This window comes from Monomorium pharaonis, chromosome 3, assembly GCF_013373865.1.
Source record: "Monomorium pharaonis isolate MP-MQ-018 chromosome 3, ASM1337386v2, whole genome shotgun sequence".
Taxonomy (NCBI): Eukaryota; Metazoa; Arthropoda; class Insecta; order Hymenoptera; family Formicidae; genus Monomorium; species Monomorium pharaonis.
In genome coordinates, this window is record NC_050469.1 from 25,031,750 (window position 1) to 25,057,263 (window position 25,514).

Here is a 25,514-nt window from a genome sequence, read left to right on the forward strand (position 1 = left end):
GTATTAAATTCTTTATTTGTCTACCAAATTAATATTTAAAAAATCCGATTATATAATTGCTAAAAAAATCTTCCTAAAATAATAAACATTTACAAAATCGAGTAAATGTTTTTGTTTTAATTATAAACAATTGAAACGATAACAAATTGCAGACAAATTAAAAATATCATACACATACGTGCATAAATTATAAATAACTCTCATAGGCATTTTTTAAATATTATAGAAATATAAAATTTAAAAGAAATTTTTTATTATTATTGCAAACTGATGGAATCTACTAGGTCATTTGTATTTATTCAGGAATAAACAATTTATCCAGCACACACAGTTGGAAAATTTGAGTTAAATATTTATATCGCACATTCATTCAAATTTTGGTTTGGTTAATTTAACAGAAGATGAATATGTTAGAAATTAACATAAATATTATGTAAAAAATTAACACAAAAAATAATAATTTGACACAGTTTTAAAACAAAGTGTAAAAACACTTTCTATTTCTTCAGTAAAATTAACATTTATATAATATGTTGACACATACATTTTACTCATTTAGCAGTTAGCTTAAAATTTATGTTTCAAAATTAAATTACTCTTTTATGATATTTGTTTCCTCACCCATAAGATAACATTAAGAAATGTTGATTATCAATTTCACACAAAATATTCAAATAACACACTCAAATTATATGAAATTAACATTTAGATATGTTAAAGTTCACGACAAAAAATTTAACAAGGACCGATTTTAACACGAGCACAAAGACCCGTATTTAGAGCGTGCTTTTCTATCGTTATCATTCATTAAACGAAGTGAAGTAAAGATAGAATAACAAAAGAAGGCGCGCTGACGTTTTTAGAATGCGTCCTAAATTGCGGACCAAAATATTTTCTAGCATCAGATCAGTTCAAGTAACAGATATAAATATATGAAGTACTCACCCTATCGTTGCTCCGCCGTTGCCCGATGCCTTCCCTGGCCTCCTCCTCCTCTTCCTCTCTTTCTCCCTTTGTCGATCCTCTGGATGAATCACCCACACAACACTCACTCGCGAGACAAGGCTAATTACGACCGCGCGGCACTTTTCACGTCACGCCCGACGATAATTGTACGTACACGATCGCGCACTTGATCATGTCGCGACGAGATGGTCCGCTCAACATGGCGACGTCTCGCAAATTACTTGCATAAACGAATTCGAGAGGAAATAGGAGAATCATTGCGCGGCAACTTCACGCGCTAACCATCGTCGCGACACGACGCTACACCTGTTGCACCGACTGCACCTTCGCGCACCTCTTCCACACTTACGCAAGAAATAACGTACGCCAGCACTTTGGGGTTATTGACGATCGCTGTCTGGCATTGCGACTAAAGCGAATAAATATACGAACGATGATTAAAGATGTATATATCGCGGAATGCAACATAGAAAGGACGATTTCGTATACCGAAATACAGATCTGAAAAGAATTACGTTAAATTATAGTATAAAAAAATTATACTGTGGGCATTTAAGAAAAGAATGTCAAAATCACTTTGCAATAATATTATCATGCTTGAGTATCCCGCGCGATTATTATGATGATCCAACATAAAATTATTTCTGATATCTAGCAAAATTTTTATTGCAGCGAAATTGTTCTTTGCTCCGTGAACGTCTGATTGGGCCAGCGATAAATTCTAATCGAATCAATCTCGCCGAGTACGCACTTTAATGAGTTACCGGCATTTATATTACACGATCGGCAAATATTAGAGTACGTTTGAACGCGGGACTAATTCGAGCGTACTTACTAATTAAACGCATCGCAAAGCCACTCAACTTGGCATCGATCCGTTCCGTGTCAGCGAAACATGCCGTTACTGATCGAGACAGAAAGAGAGAGAGAGAGAGAGAGAGTGATTGGCGAAATACTTCACTCGATATCGCGCGAGTCGAACTGATAGATCGATCGATCGAGACACCACGGATGTCTAAAAATAAATGAACAAAAGAAGGGCGTCACGGAAAGACTTGTTCCTACTGTGCTCGGAAGGAAAATTTATAACAGACTCTCTTTTCTTTATCCCTTCTTAATTGCAATAAAGAGAGCCGGGCTCTTCGATACGTTTACGCGTCGCAAGTCGCGAGAAAGCCTCGTCTACAGTAATCGCAAGCGGCCAGTTAGAGCTCGACAGCCAATGACTGTCGAGCTCTAACTAGAAACTAGGCGTTCATTGGCTCTCGCAATCTGCGACTATTGTAGACGAGGCTTAATCGCCCGCGGGCTGGTAGAGTGTTAATCCTTCATGTGGGGAATAATCCACGCTTTCCTTCTACCGCGGTCGCGTCCTCGAGAGCCGAAGGCGCGACGCGTCCTGGCGAGTAGAGGCGAGTCGCCGGCGCCCGAAAACGTAAACACAACACGGCGTAAGGTAGTACGCAGTAACGTAACCGTGTTTACGCGTGTGATATCCTCGCTCGCGCTACTCGGTCGGTCGGTAGGCTATGTTGTCGTTGTCGGCCACGTACGGCGATGTCAACAATGAGCGCGCGCCGAGATTTGCACTAGTCGATTCGACACCGCTGTTGAGATCTAAACGCGCTCCAGCGAGATAGACACGCGCGCCCTAAATAGCCTCTCCTCTCCCCCTCCCCGTCTCTTCTCTCTCTCTATATATATTCCGTCCGTTGGCTGTAGCAAGTTCCGCGCCACACGTCGGTTAACCCTAAACCGACCTTCACGATTCGTCTGTTAAACCCGCCTCAAGTGTCGACTTGAGTTTCTTTTACGGAAGGACGCGTCACGGGTTTTCTTTTCTTTTTCTTCGTTTTTCCCTGCAGCTTCGCCGTCGCGTGTGGATATCACCGCGGATCGTCAGAGCTGTTTTTCACCGCGTGATACGACGTATTGCGCGTTCATTTTTCGCCTCTCGCGAAACGTATTTTTATATTTCCTACGGCCTGACATTGTAATATATTTATGCTGTCGATCGCGTCATTTATTTATGATTATTGCTCCCGCGAGTAATGAATCGTTGTAGATTAAACATCGATGGGCGAGGCTTTTATACTCTCATTTACGAGGTAAACCTCGCTAGAATAATTTATAATTTATCCGACGCGCCATTACGATATTTACGTATTCCACGTTATTATTTTTCACGCGAGCGTTTGATCGCGCGCAATTGATACCCCAATAAAACCGGACGTCGGCCGAAATTTCGGTTTCCCGTCGCTTGTTCGGTCCGAGGAAAAAAAAACAAACGTGGCGTTCACAAGTACCACGAAATAACGCGAGGCACGTTATACGATTTCATTTCTTCGATAATAAAACCTCGTTATCGATCTAATCATTGCGTTATAATTTACAGACTACGTGGAGAGAGAGAGAGAGGGGGGGGGATAACAGTTGTTCCCTTTCTCCTCTTTCATTCTGAAAATCGTCGTGCTGTCGATATCCCATCATTTCCGTCCTATTTACGATTATCCCCCCCCCCTCCCCCCTGGCCACAGGACCGACCCGGATTACTTTAGATACTCCCGCGCGAAAATGACGCGCGGGCGGCGTCATTTGCCATACGTTTTCATCACGTCGGTCGTTGCGTAACGCGCGGAGTGCATTAACACCGCCCGTCCTGATCCTGACGCGCGGGCACGTTTGTACTCGTTACCCGCGTTCCGCGAAAACGACTCTTTACGACGGCCCGCGATGCATTAACGCGGGTTGTTTAGCGGATGCCGAGCGCTCGACGCTTCAGGCCTCGTCTACAACGAATTGTTACGTCGTTGGTCATAAGAGACTTAACCAATCACATTAGCTTGTTTTTCTCCAAGATCAATTGCGATTGGCTAGATACTTTATGACCAACGACCAACGACTCATTGTAGACGAGGCATTACGAGTTCCGGTGGGCGCGCTTCCGCCGACTAACAATCGCGCGATCAAGTCCGGCGAGGAGCGCGAGCGTGTTCCGAAGGACGGTTAACCTTCAAGCGGGTGGTCGCGCGCGATCGTAGATCAACGTCGGCCACTTAGGCATTACTAGCGCGCGTCCCCGCGTCCTCGCGGAACTCGAGTCTCTTCGCGTCCGCTCGGGCGAGACGGCGAGTTCCGCGAACGCACGAGCGCGGTCGGGAGTTACCGAATTCCTCGCGACGACGCGACGGTTTGATCGGTCGGTCGCCGGAAGGACGCATCGCGCGATCGACGCCGTTCGTTCGACGTGCTTGTCGTCGCCTCGCGCACCTTCGCGACGGTAATCCGCTTTGACTTGTACGCGCGTACGTCTCGCGATTATCCGCTCGGCCAGTGGGAGACGAAGTGAAAGCAGCAACGGGGAAATCGCAGCCATCGATTGACACCGGTAAGTATTCGTTTCGGCTTGCCTACGGGTGACGAACTTGGACACAATGGCCGACGGTTATAATTATCGACGCTACGGCATTGGTAACAACGTTCACGTCGGTGCGCATAACCTAACAAATCTAGAGACGCGACACCGCGGCACCGGTGCGATCTCGTTCGAGTGCTCTGTTTCTCCAACCACTAAGGTCGATCTAATGCGATCGAACATGGCTTTATTGTGATCACGATCGTTTTCCGTGAGATTTTTCGCCTTCCGAGGTAAACGCAATGTCTAAAAGAGACGTTTTTTATACGACGTGCTGTCTGAGAATCAAGTCGGATTCTCGCTCGTGATTAGACGCACTTTCTGAGATTCGCAATCGCCGTCCGTCGGATACTTGTCCAAGTGACGGTTATATTCGTGTAATTGCGCGTTTTGTAATTTCGCGAGTGTGATGCCGTGTGCAAGATGTGATTCACGAGCACGTCGAGGAGGAGGAAGAGGAGGACGAGGATCAAGGGACCGCCGCCAGTACGGACGAGGAGAAAAACGGTGAGTGTCAAGACATGTTCTATTCGGAATTATCTGCGCCTAGATAATGAAAGTTTCTTGCGTGGTAAACCGAAATGTCGTATACGTGTAAATGAATAAGTGTGTCAAGTATTCGAGGAACGTAGTTTTCCATCGACCAAACATTAACAGAAGTTCGTGCGAACGTAAATCTAGAAACACTAGTTTTTGAGATAGGAGGAATTTTATTATAACAGTGGAAAAAAATATATACTCTGAAATTGAAGTAGTTGACAAAAAAATGTTTCAGACAAAATTTTACAATCAATATATATGTGTGTGTGTGTGTGTGTGTGAAGGATAAATGTAATCAGTTTTTGAAAAGATTTTTTTAATATTACATGATGGTTTTATTTAAAAAATGGAAATTATTTTATTTTTTCGTAGCATCTACATATTTTATAATGTATTTTATATTATGTTACTTTAGATTTTTTACACAATATAATTGGTCTATTTTTTTACATATAAAAGTACTAGTATAAAAGTAGAGCTATCAAAAAAAGCAATAGTTTACGAGATATTTCATTTTGGCATATTTCGACATAAAATCAATTGCTCGTTTCCAAGATATTCCACTCTATTTTGCAATAAAATCCCTCCTATCTCTATTTCTCTAGACCCATGTTTATATATTTTTTTTTAATTCAGTCGATGGGAATACGTTTCTGGAATAATTATATACACTTATTCGTTTACATCTTGTATATGCATAGTGATTCTCTCCTACAATTTTCTTATATGAATTTATCTAAATTATTTTTCTATGAGCACAATTATTATTATGATGTATTATGATGTATTATTATAATTTTGCTGATAATTGCTTAAAGCATCAGCTCTGAATGTATATATTATCGTTCGTACAATGACGCTTTTGTTGCAAATTATATATATAATTATATATTCCTAAATAGATAGCTAAACGGATAAATATACATACGCGTATATTTTTCCTCATTTTCCGAAAACAAAAAAATTTTAAGCGAAGGTCTCTAATCCATGTGTAAAGAAATTCCGCGAACGAGCGGTTGGAAATCTCTGATCCGGAGCTTTTTATACTTTGTCGCGTTGACAGTTGCATTGTTGTGCCGACGTTCACTCGTACACACGGGAATTGATTTATCCGTTTGGGTTACCGTAACATATTCAAGTGCTCGCGTAATCGCGTTTATTTGCACGACACGGCTAAACACAAAACCGCTAAACGCCATGCGTGATGTATTGATTCGAATTAATCTTTTTAGTGACACAATGCGCGTATACGCGCGTGCACCAACGTAATGGCAATGTATCTTCAACGCAATCTCGTGTTAAATTGAACAACCTATTTTACCTTAATTTTCAAGTTCTCTTTATTCTTCTGTACGGGAAAACTTTAGTTTTCAGAAGAGCTTATTTTATCGCAAATTTTCAATATGCAGTATAAAAGTGCAATCGTTAATGCGACGCGTTATTTCTCCTCTCTTTTCACTTTTTGTTGCTTTCGTTTTTAATTAATTCTTTGAATTCTTCGCCAGCCTTAGGTAATCTTTTTAACGGCATGATCGAAGCGCGACGCGTTTATAAGAATACGGATCGTTAAGAAATAATTAAAAACTTAATTGAAAAGTTTAACGAATCTTATGCTTAAATATTTTTCCATCAGTGTATTCTTTTCTTATATTTAATATTTAATATTATAATTCGGATAAATTTGTGTGATCTCCAACGCGTGCATTTACTCAAATTTTCTCGACATTTTAATTCCACATTTGCCTTTTTTATATGACTATTTCTGCCTTAAATCTTATACATATGCGGTGTTTTAAACAAAATTGTACGCTACATCTTTTATTTATTCTATTATATATCACTTTCACTTTCGGCTTAATTTATCATACATCTCATTTACGTTTCATTTAATAATGCCTGTCGAATATTGAATTTTTATATTCGTGCACCTGTTTGTCGGAAGTTAAACATTTACTAACATATTTCCTTCATACGCGTACATACGTGCTCTCTTTTGTTGCACACGCCGCCAGTCAACATCCGTCAGAGATGATGTTGACAAGCGTCAGGTCTGAATTTAGCTTAACGCTACACTTCCTGGGTTTTGCCTTCTGACTCCTTGCCTGTCAAAATACACACTTCTGCGTGAGACTCTGTGAGATTCTGGGTGTGAAGACAGAACGTTACACGTTCGCTTTGTCCTTTCGGCGATTACGATCGCAAACCGCAGTAGCACCGTCTCGCCTTTTAGGTTTTACGACTGGCACATTCGTTGTCTACCGGAAGTTTGTATTTTGACGGTTTACGACCACGTCCGCACGAAGTAAGTGTATATAAACGAAGCCTCACGTAGCCGATCGCTCCATTGTTAGTTCCTTTCTCGTCGTAATGCGACGGTCTATATTCTCTTGTGTTTTTTACGTCTGAAAATAAACGCATGGAGACTAGCAATTACTACTAGCTTTATAGAGTTCTAATTAACATCAAATAATTGCATTTGGAACATCTGTTGCCAACTTTATAAGGGGAGGGGGGGAGTTGTCAAATGCGTAACACAATTAAGTTATTTTTATTATATTTCGTACTTGGTGCTCATTTGTATGCAAATATTGGTGGAATTTGTAGATTGATGCTATCATTAGATGTCATAATGTTTAATCTTTTACTAGTAGCAAATTAATTTGTTGTAAATGTTTATGCAACATGCTACAAATGATACATACAATTAAAACAATTGGTTGCCTAAATTGTACCTGTCCTGTGTTTACTAATGCTTTGAAAACATAGAATTTATGAATTAAATTAACTAAAAATATACGAAATAAATATTCAATATCAAATTTATTAATAAACTATCGAAAAAACATCAAAAATATTTAAATAATGACAGTAATGAGAAGATAAGAATGTTGAAATAAAAACTGGTTTGCATTTATTTTTGCAATTGACATATTTTTTATACATATTAATTATTAATTTTAGTATTATTACTCATATTAAAATTATTTGTTGTAAAATTTGTGGTACAATTTAAGAAATTTGATAGATTTTACAAAAATATTGATTTAATTCTTATAATAATTTTAAATATTTATATACTATAAATATAAAATATTCTATCTTCATTTAGTTTAGGAAATTTAGTATAAAATTGCATGATTACATTATTAATAATTGCGTAAATTGATAAAAAATGAATGTCAATTAAAACGCAAAAGCAGTCGTTAAACATTTTTTATTCTATTTATGTATTCATGCGTACTTATATAAGTATAAGATGAAAAATTCCACTTATTTAAACTTTAATGCTCAATTCTCTAATAGATATTCAAAATTCTAGCTATTGTAATACTTCAAACTTTATTTTAACATATAAAAAAGAAAAGATAGAAAAAATTTTTCAAAATATATATATGCAACTTAATTTGAATAATGACTTAAACATTAATAATCATTTAATTAATCTTCTCAATTATTCTTTTTAATTATTGATTGAAATGTCATAACTGTCGAACTGTCATATTAATAATGTTAATTATGAGCTGACATTTACTGTAACAGCACGAAATTAGCCAAACGAGAGAAACCAATTAGCATCGGGAAAGAAGCTTTATCATATTCCTTTTTTAAGAGGATTAAATATTGCTTATATTAAGTGAAAATATAAAATATTAACCAGATATGATTTAGAGAGGTACGCATTTAGCAACTCTTTTGTTATCTGTCGATATAAAGAGACATTTATTGATCGAAATCAAATATGTGTATCATTTTAGAATGGATATAAGATTTAAAAAAATATATCACATGTAGTTTTTGCGAATGTAACTTGCGCGACACCGTTGCGATACCGTTTGTATCGTTGAACGAGAAACGCGGAGGAAGGAAAGATTAATCTAATAAAAGATTTACTGGTAGCGTTTCACTGCTGCTCGCAGCAAATTCGTAGCGTTATAATAGTGATACCGACATTCGGGAAAACACGAGCGTCGATCTTGCTACGTACGCGTTGTCTTCCCCCGAGAAATTTCGCGATCTACGTGGTGGCACGAGTCGTTGCTCACCAGAAACGGCGGCGGAATAGAAAGACGAATGGCCGTGTACGCGTTGCCATTATCGTCCGGGCCGTCTGCGTAAGGTCCGGGATTTTTTTTTAAATTTCCCAGGGGACCAGGGAGGGGGGGGGGGGGTGCGGATGGAATCACGATACATCGGTCGTCATAAAAACGTTCTTCCTTCCGGTATTGCTCCCCGATTGAAGTATTGCTCTGGCTATTGGATATAACGCCGCGCTTGCGTGTCCGCTGCTAGCATCCGGATATCGCTGACTTTCAACTGCGAGGAAAACGTAAAACGAGCTCTAATGCGCGGCAGTAAAGTACGACCGGCCTGTTTTACGTTGGTCTTACTTATACAGGTAAAGTAAGCCTGTTGTAAAAGCGCGTCGAGATCTTCCTCTCGCCCGTCAGAAATGTGTGGCACCCACTGTCGCTTTCACGTAAACACGCGCTTAGATTTACTTGGCGTGAAACAGCCAAGAGACGAGAAAGAGCGAAATACAGTTCTCGACATTTTATGGAGTGCTCGAGGTGGTAACCTCCCGCGAAGTTGGCACTTTATTTTCATAAAATATGGGACGTCAAATCTATTTCGACAGTTTTTTCGGTAGTTCCCGGCGACTCTTTCCTCGACTCAAATTGATTTAACAATAGTCCCGACGTCTATTTTGAACTCCATCTTTGTGGAATTTTCAATCTCGTCGCTATCAGTTTGTCACCATATTACGCATGTGGAGAAGGTTTTTTTTCCATTACAGAAATCAAACGTTAAATAAGATGATATGTTAGAAAGTTTCAACTACAAATCCTATTACGTTGTTTTAAGCCGTCGCTTAAGCATCGATCAAATAGAAACGAGCGAGAAAGATTATATCTGTCACCTGACAGATTCAAATCGGCAATCAATTGCGCGCAAGCAGAACGTTACTGAAACTGGCTTATTATTGTCACTGGACATTGGACATTCAATTACATTGCAAAATTGATAATAATCCATCTAACATTCATGATATTATATGTAAATTTAAGTGTGCTCCATTATTAAGGCGTTTAACGTGCTCGGAATTGGGTAATCGGATTAACGAAGATTAAAGCGGTCATTAAACGAGCGTGAGAGAAGGAAGGAGAAAGAGAGAGAATGGGAGAGAGAAAGAGAGAGAGAGAGACAGAGAAAGAAATCACTTATAATACTTATTGCATATTAATCACAGCATATCATTCATATAACACATGGTGCAAGATTCTTTGAATTGCCGTTACAAATATTTTATCCGCGTTGAAACATTTCTTTAAATTAAATAATCTAAGAAACCAATTACGAGGAATATCCGAAAATATCCGAATGTATCTTGGAAATTTAATTTCGCTTTATTACGCTATTTTGCCCCATTTTTCCGCGCCATTTGCGCAGATACCTGATTCAGCTTCGTTTCTATTCGCAACGGTACTCTTCGCGTATTGCAAGCCACGGGACATCCAGGTACGCTCGAAGAATTGATAAGAACCGCGGTGGACAAACACACCGTGAACGTCGACGGTAACGCAAACAACGGGACAATTTTTTTCGAGCTCTCCAGGTCCGACCGTAATTCGTTTGCGCTTAATTCCTCATTGAGCAGAACGAACGTATTGTCTCGTCGCACCCTCGCAGGCAGTGTGGGGACACTCCATGTTTCGCGCATTCTCTTAGTCCTGCTGCAGAACGGTGTTTAGAACGGCACCGTACATTTTACGGCTGGCTGGCGGGTAATGTAGTAATTAACATTTCTTTCATGTACTCTTTCGTTTTCGCCGCCACTCTAACCAGCTGTGTGCTCCAAGCGTGTGTAACGCGCGTACGACTGATCGCCCGTAAACATGAGGTACGCGAGTATGTGGCTGAAAACACGTACATGGAAGGACGCGTACTCATACGCGTGCATCATTGCGGTTCAGTTTTCGTCCCTCTCGACCGATGGAGACCCCCCATCGGACAATGTACCTCCGCCTCTTCCGCAACGTTTAAAAAAATAATTACCTACTGCCTACTCTGAAAGTCGGTCCGTTTCCACGCAGGGGGTTTCTCACCGTGTAATTTTTTCGTATCTAATAATGCAGGGCATTCACAAAACGGCCTTGTCGCCTAACTCTCAACTTCCCGGCTCTTCCAAAGCTCTCAAATTATATTACTTATTTCAATCGCTTTAAATATTGAGCACGACATATATCCAGTCTATTCAGACTTATAATTTATTAGGAAAACAGCACAAAGGTTACGAAAAATCTTGAGCTCTTAAGAAGCTTGTTATTTTATAATTTTAAGCTTATGCCTACTATTTGCTCTTTGTACTCGCAATTCATAAATTATATACACTTAATCAGATCTTATAAAAAATGTATTTTACTTATATAGGCAATATACCAAAAAGAGACTGGGAGTCATTAATCGCATCGCTTTTTAAAATCGCGGATTTTAATTTCTGCATAGCGTTTGTGCATTCGGCCGCTTTGATAAACAATTTTAAAATCCATTCGGCGCGTCGTAAAATCGATTGCCGGCGAACCGGGAATCGCGCACATATACCTCGATGCACGGGATATTAAAAAATCGTTTACGCTACGCAGAGTTTATTTCAATATCAACGAATCGACGGCGGCTCTCCGTCGCTCGATATGAGACATAACGACATGGCACGATTACAATTCGCTTCACATTACTTCAAAATACACATTACGCTTCGCTTATTGCGTCAAATATTAATTTTGTTTGGACAGTTTTAGTCCGTGACGTGATGCACTGTAACGAAATTTTATTGCACACATTTTGCGCCCCCGTTCGCATAACGTAAAATTTATATTTCTCTCTTGCCTTGTTGTGATAGCGACGATAATGCGTTCACTCAGTGATTAAGCCATTCGTCACGAAATTACAATATCGAAATATATGATATTATCGACGTGCTACTGTGGTACTGTACCGTACTTGATATTTTTAGTTATGTACTTTCAAAAACTGTTGGAAAGGGAAAAGTAATTAAGTGTATATTAAAACGATTCACCCGTCATATTTTATGTTTTTTAAACACCGAAAACATTACCGAAATGGCTGTAAAATTCTCGTTATTAAACATTAACTGCATTTCCGAGAGGAAAATTTCAAAATGCACACACAGACCGAAATTCTTATTAAAGCACACAACTTATTTGATGAAAGAAAATGGGTTTTAATGTACAATTGTTAAACGCAGATTCTTTATCCGAGCTATTCATTACTCATCATATGTGCAATTTTACTTTTTTCATTACAAGTCATTATGTGTGTGAAGTTAGCATCTTAAAGCAAATTAGCATCTCATAAAAATATTGCAGAATTACTTGCATCCAGCATAGTTCTACAGTTTTTGATAGGTTTCAACAATAGTTCCGTTGAATTACCTATTTTAATTAAATATTTATAAATGAGATGCTAACTTCCAAAATTACATAATAGTATCTCACCGTATTTTGAATATACGACCACACAGAAGACTAAATCTATAGAGTTCTATCGTTTAGAGACGCCCTATCAATAGTTCTGATGATTAAATTAATAAAAAAAACATTTTTTGTTACAAAACGTATATATGCGTATACGTCTGCGCACGTGGATTTGGTGTAACTGGCAACTCAGATAGACAAAATTAATTAATTTAAAAAATTTAGAAAGTATTTTTCAACAACTATCTTGATGGAAAACTTGTATTTATAGGTCTAGACATGAGATGCTGGTCGAATATCGACAGTTCTATTTCTTTTAACTCAGTTCCCATATAGATACAGACACCTACGATAATTTTCTAAAGAGTTCCGGTAATATAAATAATTAAAACATTTTTTAAACAATTATTTTGCCCGAAAAATTTGAATTTTCAGGGCTAGACGTGAGATGCTGGTCGAATATTGACAGTTCTATTTCTTTTAACGCAGTTCTCATATAGTTCCGGACGCGTACAATAATTTTCTAAAAAGTTCCGGTGATATAATTAATTAAAACATTTTTTAAACAATTATTTTGCCCGAAAAACCTGAATTTTGAGGGCTAGACGTGAGATGCTGGTCGAATATCGACAGTTCTATTTCTTTTAACGCAGTTCTCATATAGTTCCGGACGCGTACAATAATTTTCTAAAGAGTTCCGGTAATATAATTAATTAAAACATTTTTTAAATAATTATTTTGTCTGAAAAATTCAAATTTTTCGGGTGAGACCGGGAGAGATCGGGAGAAACCGGGAGAGACGGGGAGAGATGGGGAGAGACCGAGAGAGACGGGGAGAGACGGGGAGAGACCGAGAGAGACAGGTAAAGACGGGGAGAGACCGGGAGAGACCGGAAGAGACGGGGAGAGACGGGGAGAGACGAGGAGAGACCGGGAGAGATGAGGAGAGACCGGGAGAGACGGGAAGAGACCGGGAGAGACCGGGAGAGATGGGGAGAGACGGAAAGAGACCGGGAGAGACGGGGAGAGACCGGGAGAGACGGGTAAAGACGGGGAGAGACCGGGAGAGACGGGGAGAGACCGGGAGAGACGGGGAGAGACCGGGAGAGACGGGGAGAGACCGGGAGAGACGGGAAGAGACCAGGTGAGACAGCATCTCACGTCTAGCCCTCAAAATTAAAATTTTTCGGGCAAAATAATTGTTTAAAAAATGTTTTAATTATTTATATCACCGGAACTTTTTAGAAAATTATTGTACGCGTCCGGAACTATATGAGAACTGCGTTAAAATAAATAGAACTGTCGATATTCGACCAGCATCTCATGTTTAGATCTATAAATACAAGTTTTCCATCAAGATAATTGTTGAAAAATACTTTCTAAATTTTTTAAATTAATTAATTTTGTCTATCTGAGATGCCAGTTACACCAAATCCACGTGCGCAGACGTATACGCATATATACGTATGTTTTGTAACAAAAAATTTTTTTAAATTAATTTAATCATCAGAACTATTGATAGGACGTCTCTAAACGATAGAACTTTATAGATTTAGTCTTCTGTTGTCGTATATTCGAAATACGGTGAGATGCTATTATGTGATTTTGGAAGTTAGCATCTCATTTATAAAAATTTAATTAAAATACGTAATTCAACGAAACTATTGTTGAAACCTATCAAGAACTGTAGTACTATGCTGTTGCAAGTAATTCTGCAGTATTTTTATAAGATGCTAAACTTTGAGACGCTAATTTCACATACGTCAAGTGATTCAATAATCTATTTACAAGAAATTTATATTTAATCTTATAGAGTTCTGACCACAATTATAAGTTTCAAGAATTAAACAGAGAGTAAAACTTTATTTCTTAAGTTATTTTACATATGATTTTTTTACTCTACTCACTTTTTTTGCACCAAAATGAAAATGTTAACAGTAACAAGTAATTGTTTTTTTTTTTTTAATTTAGATGGAAAGAAAATCGATTTTAATTTTTTTCAAACTGCATTAACTTCTTTCATGATAAAATGCTATTTTTGAGAATTTGAGTGGACAATTAATGAGCGTTATATGAACTAAATGTAGTATATTGGACATAACTTTTCTACATTATCTTACTGAAAGAAAGGAAAAAATAAGCAATTTTTGATATACGAAATTATAATGATACATTATTGAGATATGAAACAAAAAAATTCGATACCTTTTCGATATTAAATATGGTAATAAACTGTCTAGATTAAATCGATAGTAATTTACGAATTCAACGATATATGTGTTCGCGGTTGTATATTGGCGACTGCCTTCGCTTCCAATATACTTGGCCATTCTCCGCATCACATTGTTTTTTCCTCTCTTTGTATTGGCATATTTTTATTGCTCCCGCCATCCATGGGCATCGGGAATTGAGACGCGATAGAAACGAAAGCACTTTGCATTCGTTGGCGTTGCCGCGCTTCGTGCACATAAAAAGCGTGTTCGATCGCCAATCGTGTCTCTGGTCTGGAAAGGAGAAGTCTCGTAAAGGCACGGCAATAAAAAAAAAAGAGAATCGTTCGTTCGCGTCCCGGAGGTGAGGCTGGCAACTGGCTGCTGATGAAAAAGAGGGTCCCCCTGCGTTTGCATTTTCTTTCGAGCCGCGCAACCTATATCTTCGAACTCGTTTTTTCTCTCCCAATAACGAAAAGCCATCTCGCTTTCATATACGTAAGTGGTCTCTTCAAGACGATGACCGTTTTCCCTCGCGGTTTATTTCCGCGTGCTGTATTAAATGTACGAAGCGGCGTATTCCGGCAGATCTTGTCGCGAGTTCTCGTAACGATTATGGCTCGCCCTCCGACCGTGTACCGACCCGTGCTTTACTTACGGCACGAATTTGCTCCGCGCATTCGCTGCGTGCGCGGCATGCACGTACGTTACGTTACCGTATGTATTGGCCGGCTGGATGCCCACGTATACGAGCGGTCCGCCGCGCGCCACCGTGCGCGAAAAGGTATCGTGTATTCTACACGCGCGACGCAATGCACTTTCGCGATGCGGCTGGCCGTTTGCCGCGTGGCGATGCACTCGACAAACAGCGGCATCCGAGGCTTTCATGTCCGCCTCCTAGGAACGTGCGGTCGCAAAGAAACGCGAGTGTCGCGTCGTATACACCGTCGTCACGTAACGATCTAACTATTAGAACGATCTAAGTACTTCCTTAGAAACAGTGGAAATTTTGCACGAGTATGGAATTCTCCTTCCTTTATCTATCGAAATCGCGAAATAAATTAAACATTTTAATATTTTTCAATTCTCAGATGAGGAAATCTTCCCCGAAAAGATTTTTTTTTACACCCAATCGTAAGAACTCTTTTTAGAAGTATTATCAAGAATTCTCTTTCTTTTTATAGACGAATTAGAAAGGGAGAACTTTTGCAAGTATAATATTACTAAATTATATTGGAATTCCGAAAATGGAATGCTAATATTACTGAGGTCGTTAATTCGGATAATCTATTTGCTACATCGCAATGGCGGCGGCGGCGGCAACCCTGGCAATTAGAAGTATCTCCCGATTCGCGACATTCTGATAGCTATGCACGAAATATCTTCCGTCGAATAACTTCGAACAACGTTGCCTCCCTTCTGCCCACGTCCTTCCCTTGACACTTCATTACCCTGAAATAATTAATTTCTATCTGGGAGTACACGAGATACCGGCCGTTAAAGTCCGTGACATTCGTAATACGCTCAGTTAATGATATCCATATCGCGCGACTAGATCTGCCGCGCATATTATAAGCTGACACGAGATGTACAGGTCCTTCCTAAATATTTAATTTATCAGCTTCACTCCCGTCGCGACTACTGTTCAATGCCATTAAAAATAGATTGACATTATTCGATATTATCGTTTCGATATTATCGTGCGTTTGGTGAATCTTGAAAAGAAAACGACAGAGCAAAAGGAAAAGATAAGAAGAATCAGGGAATAGAAAAAAAGTAAATTTATTATTCTGGATAAGTTTTCGTAAAGGTATCGTAATACGTAAAATTCAATATATACACTGAAAGGAAAAATAATCAATAAGATATGTTGTTGCGGGCTGCCAACTACAGATATACTCAATACAATAATATATGCTATTGCAGTATCAACATTGTACTTGCATTAATAGCAAATATTATTGTATTGAGTATTTCATGTAGTTAGCAGCCCGCAATATTACATATGTTATTGGCTATATTACTTTTTTTTTCTGTGTATTGTCAATATATATTGTAATACTTGCAATCTGTATTTGTACATAGCATTAACTATAATTACTGTACACATTCGAATTACAAAATTTTATTTCACATACATCAGATTGAGAATTATAGTTACAATTATTAAGGGGCTCTGAAATTAGGGCTTTTTATATTGTGACAAGGGGTAGATTTGAATTTATACATTGCACAATTTGATGAATATTTTATTTGGACGTTATTTTCATAATATTTTTGGATGTTTAATCAAAATTTTATTCAAATATAAAATTTACGTAAAAAAATAAATGTAAATTGATTAAAATATATTCGTTAATTTTCTGAGATTTCTGATTTTATAATATATATAATAAGTTCTTGTCATTAGTAGTTATTATTTCCTAACAAAAACTATTAACTTTAATACATTTATTAAATTTTAATATAAAAAGTGAAATATTTTAAAGAAAGATTTGATATTCTGATAATTTTCACATTACAGTTTACACAACAGTTATATAAAAAGATAATGGGAAACACAGTATTGTATTCAGTGTCAACTGTCGACTGCTTTAACATTGACAAATACGGCACAATACTAAATCTGCATACAGCAGGCGCGAAATGGACACAGATGTTCAATGCTTTTCGCAATTTCGATTAATCTTGGATGTAATATCAGAACAAATACGGAAGCAATAATCGATGCGTAAACTAAAATTGAGCTTGGCTGTTGACTTCTTTTTCGTCGGAGAAAAAGAATTAAAATAAAACGCGACTTCGTAATGTCGATTGGCCGACTGTGATTTATCGATTTATCGCGGCGCACGAAATTACCGCGAGTTCAAGGAATTTAACGTACTTATCCCGCGCTGAATGCGCGCGAATCGCAAAAGGCAACAGCTATTGGATCCCTAGAAAGAAACGAATTGCTAACGACTGTCGTAGCCAATGCTGAAATATTCTGTATTGGTTCGATAAAAGTTAGATTATAAGTCTTATACTGCTCACGGTAAGTCACCCGCGCGCAACTCTCAACTCAGCCGCATAGCTTGCATTTTTCAATAAGACGTCTTATTCGCGCTACGTTTAGGTTTCGTTCGTTCTGTCCTTGACGTCGATCGTAAAATTCATTACGATTTCACGGCTCCCTGCCTCGGTATTTCGAGAACTCGTGAAATCTCGCGCGGGAAATCATTACTTGTCTAATTATCGGGTTTCCTCCCATTCAATCTTCGAGAAGAATTGATGTTTCTGAAATATTTTTTTATAAGATACCTTTATCTTTTTTTAAATTTAATGTAAATAGATTTAAGTGTCTGATCTTTTTAAAATATAAAATAAAAGTCCATAAAAAAGTTACAGCAGTTCTGCTCACAAAAATGGCCTGCTTCTTTTAGATTGTCATATATAGCGATACGTAAAAAAGTAGCCAAGAAATCTTTTCAGCGGAGATATGCGTGCACGGCATGCAAAGTGTGAAATATTCGCGCAAAGCCTGACAAGATAATATTCAATTTACGTAACGGAGACTCGTGATTCTGATAGATCGTTCGCCCGAAAACATGTGCTCCCGTCTTCCATCTGCTTGACACGATCTCGCCTTGCGTGCTCGATAACCTCGAACGTTGCTTCTCTCATCGAGACACGCACTTCCTCGTTCCCATTCAGACAGAATGGGACGGATAGCCTGTGTAAATCGCGCGGCTCGCGCGACGTAGGAAGCTACTTAACCCCACCACTTCACGAACGCTCATTATCCGGCATAATGATATGGCACCGTGCGTGCGGCGGCAGCTTGCGACCGCGATTCAGCCGCTTCAATAGAAACGCGAATCGGTTACCGGATTGCGGGACGAAGGGTGGGGAAGAATTCATGAGGATCCGGAGGAGGAACAGAGACGTACCTCTTTTGTTCCTCGGCGGTCTTTGCGACCGGCGACATGTCAAACGATCTCCCCTCCCTCCCCCCTTACTCTCTATTCTCAGAATATAAACAAAGAGCCCGGCTGCACAGAGAGCTAGAAGCAAGTATAATGTCCCTCCTGATCTACCATCCCTCCTCCCGCGATTTACGGCGTTCCTCGTTCTACATGATCCATACCATCGTGCGTCTTCGTCCTTTCCGCGGAACTTCACTTTTCCTCTCTCGCTCCCGTGCTTTCCCACCTTCTCATCCTTCTCACTTTCCGTCTTTCATTTCCCCCTCTCTCCTTTGCGTTGCGCCCCCTCTTTCTCGTCCCTTTCTTACTCTTTGGGCAGCTTCTTTGCATTGTCAGAGAGCCTTCGGCGAGATCTTAATTCCTCTTTGCCAGCTCCATTCCCGGACTTCTCGAGCGTGAAATCGGCGCTGCGTCGTGGACCCGCGCTCAGCTCGCTTTTCTCATCGAGAAGCCCGTGACAATTCGTAAGAATAAGACCGTGTCCCATTATCGGATCAAGATATTATCATAATTGCCCGGAGCTTTGAGTTGCGTCCGTGAGGAACTGCCAAAGATTTAAAATTAAAGCAAATACGAAATTAAGATTGCGAGATAACGATCGCCCGTACTCGGGCATTTATAATTGTTTAAATCACAAAAGTATAGGTACATGAGACGTAACACCGAGACATTAAACATGAGTAAGTAAATTTTATAAAAAGAAAGATATATTCGAGGTCAATTTGAAGCAACTTCTTAACACAATTATTAAAATATTGATAATTTCTCGAATTATTAGCAATTAAGATTTTCTAACAGATGAAGTACAATAGACGACAGAAGAAATTAATTTTAGCTAAAATATAATTATTGAAATGTTTTGTCATTAAGATATTAGTGTGCAAATTCTACATTCTATACAATGCATACTGTGCATATTTATAAATATGTATGTATTTATATACAGACTTAAAGCTCTATCTTTCCTCTTTAAAATAAATTTTTAAAAACTTTTCTACGTGACCATTTAATTGTAAAAAATGATATACACAGTCTCTCGAACTTACTGTCGTGTCACCAATTAATAGACGGAAGCTGGCACGACATTCTATTAATATAAAAAAAAATTGCAGTTCTAGTAGCACTGTCCATAGTTCTTGAGTTCTTTATAAAAATAAAAAAAATATCCTAACTTTGCTCAGCACAACACCTTCCCTATAAAGTACAAGAAAGCAATAAATATTATCATTTTTAATATCAGTTCCAGATAGCGCTGCTAGAGTTCTACCATTATATGTAATATCAAAAAATTTAATGATTTCCTTTTTTTCTACACTTTTAATATTAAATACAGTGCGACATTAGATAAAAAGTGTTGTGCTGAGTATTTATGATAATTCTAGCGACAATTTTCGGTGGTACTTATACAGTTCTATGCTTTGTAATCATTTTTAAACAGGATTCCGGCGAGTAAACATTTTAAAATAATTTTTTAATGTTCGAAATCAGCGCGACACTTTTTGTCTAATTGTAAGTGTCGTGGCGTTTAATATTAACAGTGTAGAAAAAAAGAAAATTGTTAAAATTTTTATTTATTTATTGCTTTTTTGTACTTTAGAGGGAAGGTATCGTACTAACTTCACGAAGTTGTGGAAAGTGCTACTAAAATTCTAATTTTTCTAATTAATAGAATGTTGTGCCAGCTTCACAGATCCTTAATAGCTTTCTAATATCATTTCGAGATGAAAATGCTAGAACCAAAATGTCGAATAATTTTTAATGAGAAGAGTTAAAAATTGGCAAATCAAATTATTTGAAATACGCGTTCTCAGATATGGAACATCGCATAATGAAGATGTTCCTAAATATAACTATTATTTTTTATATAGATTTTACATACATGGTATTATGTGCCATACTTGAATGCGCTCATCTTAGATAGTTTTATTTGCACTAATTTTAACTCTTTTCATTTAAAAACTATTGCAGCTTCGATATTTTGGTATTACGATTTTCTCAAAATAATTTCAGGAATTTTCTATTATCGGGTATCACGATCGAGTGTCACTGTGGAAACTCTTCATATAATATAATAAAAAAAAAATTGCTATTATAATAATTATATTATAATTGTGTTGTTAACGAAAAGAATTATTTTGCAAAAGAATTTAAAAGTTTAGGTCCATTGAAAATAATTATGTAAAAAGCTCAAGCTACTTACTAGAATCCAAAATTTTTGCTGCATTGTTTACTATGTTTGAATTTTTTCTATTTTAATTTAAATCCAACAAAGTTATTTTTAGATCTTTATCTAACTAAAGTTTTAGATATTTCTGTAAGATTTTTTTTTTGATGAAGATATAACAGATAATATCTCAATTTCTCTAAAGCAAAAATTTATATATATTTATGATAAAAATTTTTGCGTGCCACTGTTAAATAAAAAGATATTTGGATGAAAACACATTTTAGACACTCGTAAAATACACTAAAAATTACTTTTCCTTTAACAATTAATAAATACTGAATCCTATGGACATCTTATAATATGGATATTAAGAAAATGTCATTATTCTACATATTATATTGATCGAAATAAAAAATCTAGAACGAGCAGAGGTATGGTAAAAACTTTATCGTTTTAATAACCGCCAATATAATATTTATAACATCACAAAATGCAAGTCTACGTTAATTTTATACTTACTAAATTTTTACTTAAAAAAAATAAGATACTCATAATACTTCTAGATTTTAGCTTCGTAAGAGTCTTAGCTTAAGAAGATTTCGCGGAAAAAAGGGATAGTAAGTAATAAAGATAACAGGTTTTTTGCGGTGCCATCGAGGAACATCGAATGAAATACGGCGACTAGAGAAGAGCTAGCTACAGTTGGAAGTCTAAAACATTTTTGCGGTGGCGTAGGGGAACCAAGTTTCCCCTACTCGTGCACGTTCTCCTGTGGATATCCATGACTCTTGGCCTGGGATGAGGGAATTGCTAGTACGAACGTGCGGGAAGTTTAGCGTGATCTATTGGCTGAGTTTTCGTAGCGCGGAAGCGCCGTTGGAATTTAACGAGCCACTCAGAATGAATATTTTGTTCTCGCGGACGCGGGTAATGCATGGCCGCGTTCGGCTTTCCGCGAATTTGTTGCTCAAGGTAATGAAATTGATCTCAATGATCCGCAACCGGCGTCACGAGCTTATAAATAATCGAAAAGACCGGGGCGTCCAATAAATCGTGCCGCCCCCGCGCGAGCGTTAAGCGCCCGCGATGCGGAGCGACTCGATTTCTATAAAATCGAATGTTCCGTTCGCGGCACTCGGTGTCGATTCACCGCGCGGCACCACGGCGGTTCGACATTGAGCTTATATCATATTACACGCCCGAGATGATTAAGTAACCTTGCCGCGGTGTGCACCGCGGGATTATCGTGCGCATCAAATTAAATTTTCATATCTCGGAAGTTACCGCGCGAGCGAGCCTTTTACGAGTAATATCCCCGTGATTACGAGCGAAGTCGGCGGCGGCGGTGCCGAAATTGAGATATGTCTTAATTTGCACGCTCGAGTCATCGGATCGTATGACTAGAGTAATCCTCAAAGCATGATCCCGTATAATCCTATATGAGTTCGCGGCGAACATCGCAAATGTGATCGTCTCTTTCTCTCTCTCTCTCTCTCTCTCTCTCTCTCTCTCTCTCTCTCTCTCTCTCTTTCTTCCCTTCCCTCCTCGTCTCCTTCGCCCCTCGTATCTTCCACGCCGGGCGTAAATATTTTGCGCGACGTCTCTGCCTCGGCACGAGAGGCGTGCAACGCCATCCCGGATTAGCCGCGCCCTTACCGAACCCGGCCGAAATTCGACCAGACTGAATTTAATTATTTACTTTTGGCCGCCGCGCGGTAATGGCAGACGTCTGGCCTCGGCGGCGGATACGATGCCAGACCCGTGGAACCGTGGATCTTTGTTTAATGAATTACCCTTCTCGACGTGGCATTAGATTAAATCCGAAGCAAGTCGATGGACGTCGGCTGGGTGGCTGGGGTAAATTGATACAAACGACACGCTGCCCATGCTCTTTCCCCCATCTTCCACTGGCTCTCTCTCTCTCTCTCTTTCCTCCCCCCTCGCTCTCCTTTTCCGACCACCTCCGGCTTACCGTGATTGGAGAAAAGCAAAGGTGTTCGAAGTTATTTCGCCGTCGTATCTCGCCGATCAAAATGCTGAGAGGTGCGGGGAATTAATCTCGAAAGTACCTCTATTCCGTCAAACGTCACCTACCCCAACGCGTCTCTCTGATAAGTGTACGTCTTGCAAATTGAAATTGAAGATCGGCAGGTACTCGGGCTCTCCTGCCCTTTTTTCTCCCGAGACCGGTTAAATATAAGGCGCGATAAATAAAATATCCCGATATAACATGGAGGGGACGAATGTAAACGGGCGTGGCATATACAAGTTGGCACGCATTATACATCGTGAAACGCGTTTAATAAAATATAAACCTGATTTCCTCAATTATTAAATATATAATGGAACGTTACATTTCTATTTTTAATCTCTGACGTAAGGAGTTTGCAGTATTACATTTATAATATTTAAAATATTCTACTCGATTTTCAACAATTCTTCAAAAGTATACTATTAACAAAAATGTCAATAACTATTTGATCATCGAATCTAAATAATACAAGTCAGATTATTTGAATTTGACAAATGTATAAAAGGTACGAGGTATTACCAGAATTTATTTTTTTGTTTATTTAGCCCTCGTACAAGGAGAAAGGGCGTGTGATGGAAAAATGATGAGTTATCGAACATTCCCACTTTTTTTGTACCGTAGCGTTTCGTTCGATTAGAATTTGTCGAAACCACACAGGACGAATGCTCTGCTTTGAGGTACTTTCTTTCCGTTTGGCGAACGGTAGGTTTCATGGGATCGATTTATCACGCGCCAATGCATCCGGGAGTCTATCACGGTGCGGCGGCGGGGGGGGGGGGGAGGGGGAGGGGGCAGGCGGGAAAACTCGCGCAACCCGGTTTTTTCGCCGATTCAAAATACCTAATATAAAGTTTTCGCGATTTACGCCGACCGACTTGTTTTTCAGCGCTGTTTATCGCGGAAAACTCCCGGCCGAATGACGTGCATTTTTCCTGCACGGGGGTTTTTTTTCCACCCCCGCCCCGTCCGGGTCGCCGTCCGGCGAGCGCAGCGGCGGGAATTGCAGCAGCGTCGTTGCATCGACGTCGGCAGTCGACGTCGGCACTTATTTATTCGCTTCGCGGCTCGTTGGGTTTCACCTATTTCGCCGCGGCAGCTAGTAAATTAATTTTAGACAGCGGGGCCAACAAATTTCTTCCGACGGCCAATGAGATGCGGCGAATTACAACGAAGAGGGAAGGAGGGCGAGTGAGAGAAAGACAGAGAGGGCGAGAGCCCGGCGGGGGCCACCTAAGAGATTATCCTAAGAAAACTTTCACGGGAGTTCCTCGTATCCGGCGTTACCCGGGGTTAAACAATCTACAAAATTGAAATAATATGCAGATGTAATTTCGAGTAACTTTATATTGCTCGCCGCGCTGCCCCGGGTCATACCCCTTTCGAGAGTGTCCCAGGGCGGCGCAACTTCAGGAACGATACCCTCCTTCCTCCCTCTCTTCTCTCTCTCTCTCTCTCTCTCTCCAGATCGTCAAGTAACTGCGACTGCGAATGCAAGCGGCGTTTCAGCGGGGACAAATATTTTTTCAGCGTCAGATCTCGGTTATTATATCTTCTGGTAAATTAAACTTCCGGTTCCTTTCGATTGAGACGCCTTCGCAGATAAACAAGTTTACCTTCCAGCTGCCTTCGGGCGTGGTTTAAAGGAACGCAGTTGATAAATAAGATATTGGCAAAAGAAATTGAAACGTTAAAATTTGAAGAACAACATAAGTACATAATATTCGAAAACATTAAGACAGTCCTGTAACGAAAGCAACATTGGGGAGTATTTAACATTTTTCTACGCTGAAATACTTGTAGAAATGCGGGACGAAAATAACCGATTGGAAAATCGTATTCGAAATGGCTGAATGTTCCTGAATCCCCCATAGATCTATCGATGTCATGGGACATCCGGCTTCTGGGCGCGGTCCGCCGCTATCGACCATCGATCGGCTGACCCGCGTGAATTTCAGATTGCCCCTTTTACTTTAGGGTTCATCGTCGCCCATAAATCTCGGTCGTTTCTTCGCGCGAATAAAACGGGCGACGTTCGAAATGCAGCGGCGGGAATTATCGCGGCTCGCCAGGCAACCGTCGCTGACAATTTCTTACCCAGGGGAGGAATTCCATTGCCACACGGCGACGGCGGCGACGACGACGACGACGACGACGACGACGGCAACGGCGGCGGCGATCGTTATCCGCGAAAATCGTACTTGCCGTGCGGCTGCGACGTCGGCTCCAGTTTTACGTCTTGCGGGTTTCTCGCGGCTCGCAAGACCGCGAATTCTTGCCCGTGGCTCGCGTTTAGACAAATTCGCGTAATAACGGCGAGAGAGAATGGCGCGCGTGTGTACCCGCTGCCGAAAATGTCCGGTATGCGGGACTGTGTATCGTGTACGGTTTACCGCGGCTTCCAAAATGCCATGAATACTCGGGCACGTGGCGCGGTAGGTAGGCACTCGGACCACGAGTGCGAAGAAGTAATATCGATCCGACGTCATCCATCATGGCTCAGTCTATTAAACCACCGTACCCTATTTTCCCTCTGACCCCCTTTTCGCAATCACTTTACTCGTCCCGCGTAAACCTTTCTCGCCCCTTTCCGTTTTCCCTTCACGACCCTAAAATGCGGAGAGCACCCTTTCGATCTCGCGGCGGCTTTGCTTCTTCTCCGTCGCACTCGTTTCTCTTTTATCCGAGGTCAATGTCTCTTTCTTCCGCCATCGTTGCTGTTGCTGTCG

General features: G+C 39.7%; 1 long non-coding RNA gene across 1 annotated transcript in view; it reads left to right on the forward strand.

The window, feature by feature from the left end:
* The first annotated feature begins 214 nt into the window (after window positions 1-214).
* The window catches only part of LOC118644823, a 114,930-nt gene continuing 89,630 nt past the window's right edge, over window positions 215-25,514 (forward strand). Inside the window, exon 1 of the long non-coding RNA XR_004962606.1 lies at window positions 215-4,354. This is a non-coding gene — a long non-coding RNA (uncharacterized LOC118644823). The remainder of the gene's footprint in view (window positions 4,355-25,514) is intronic.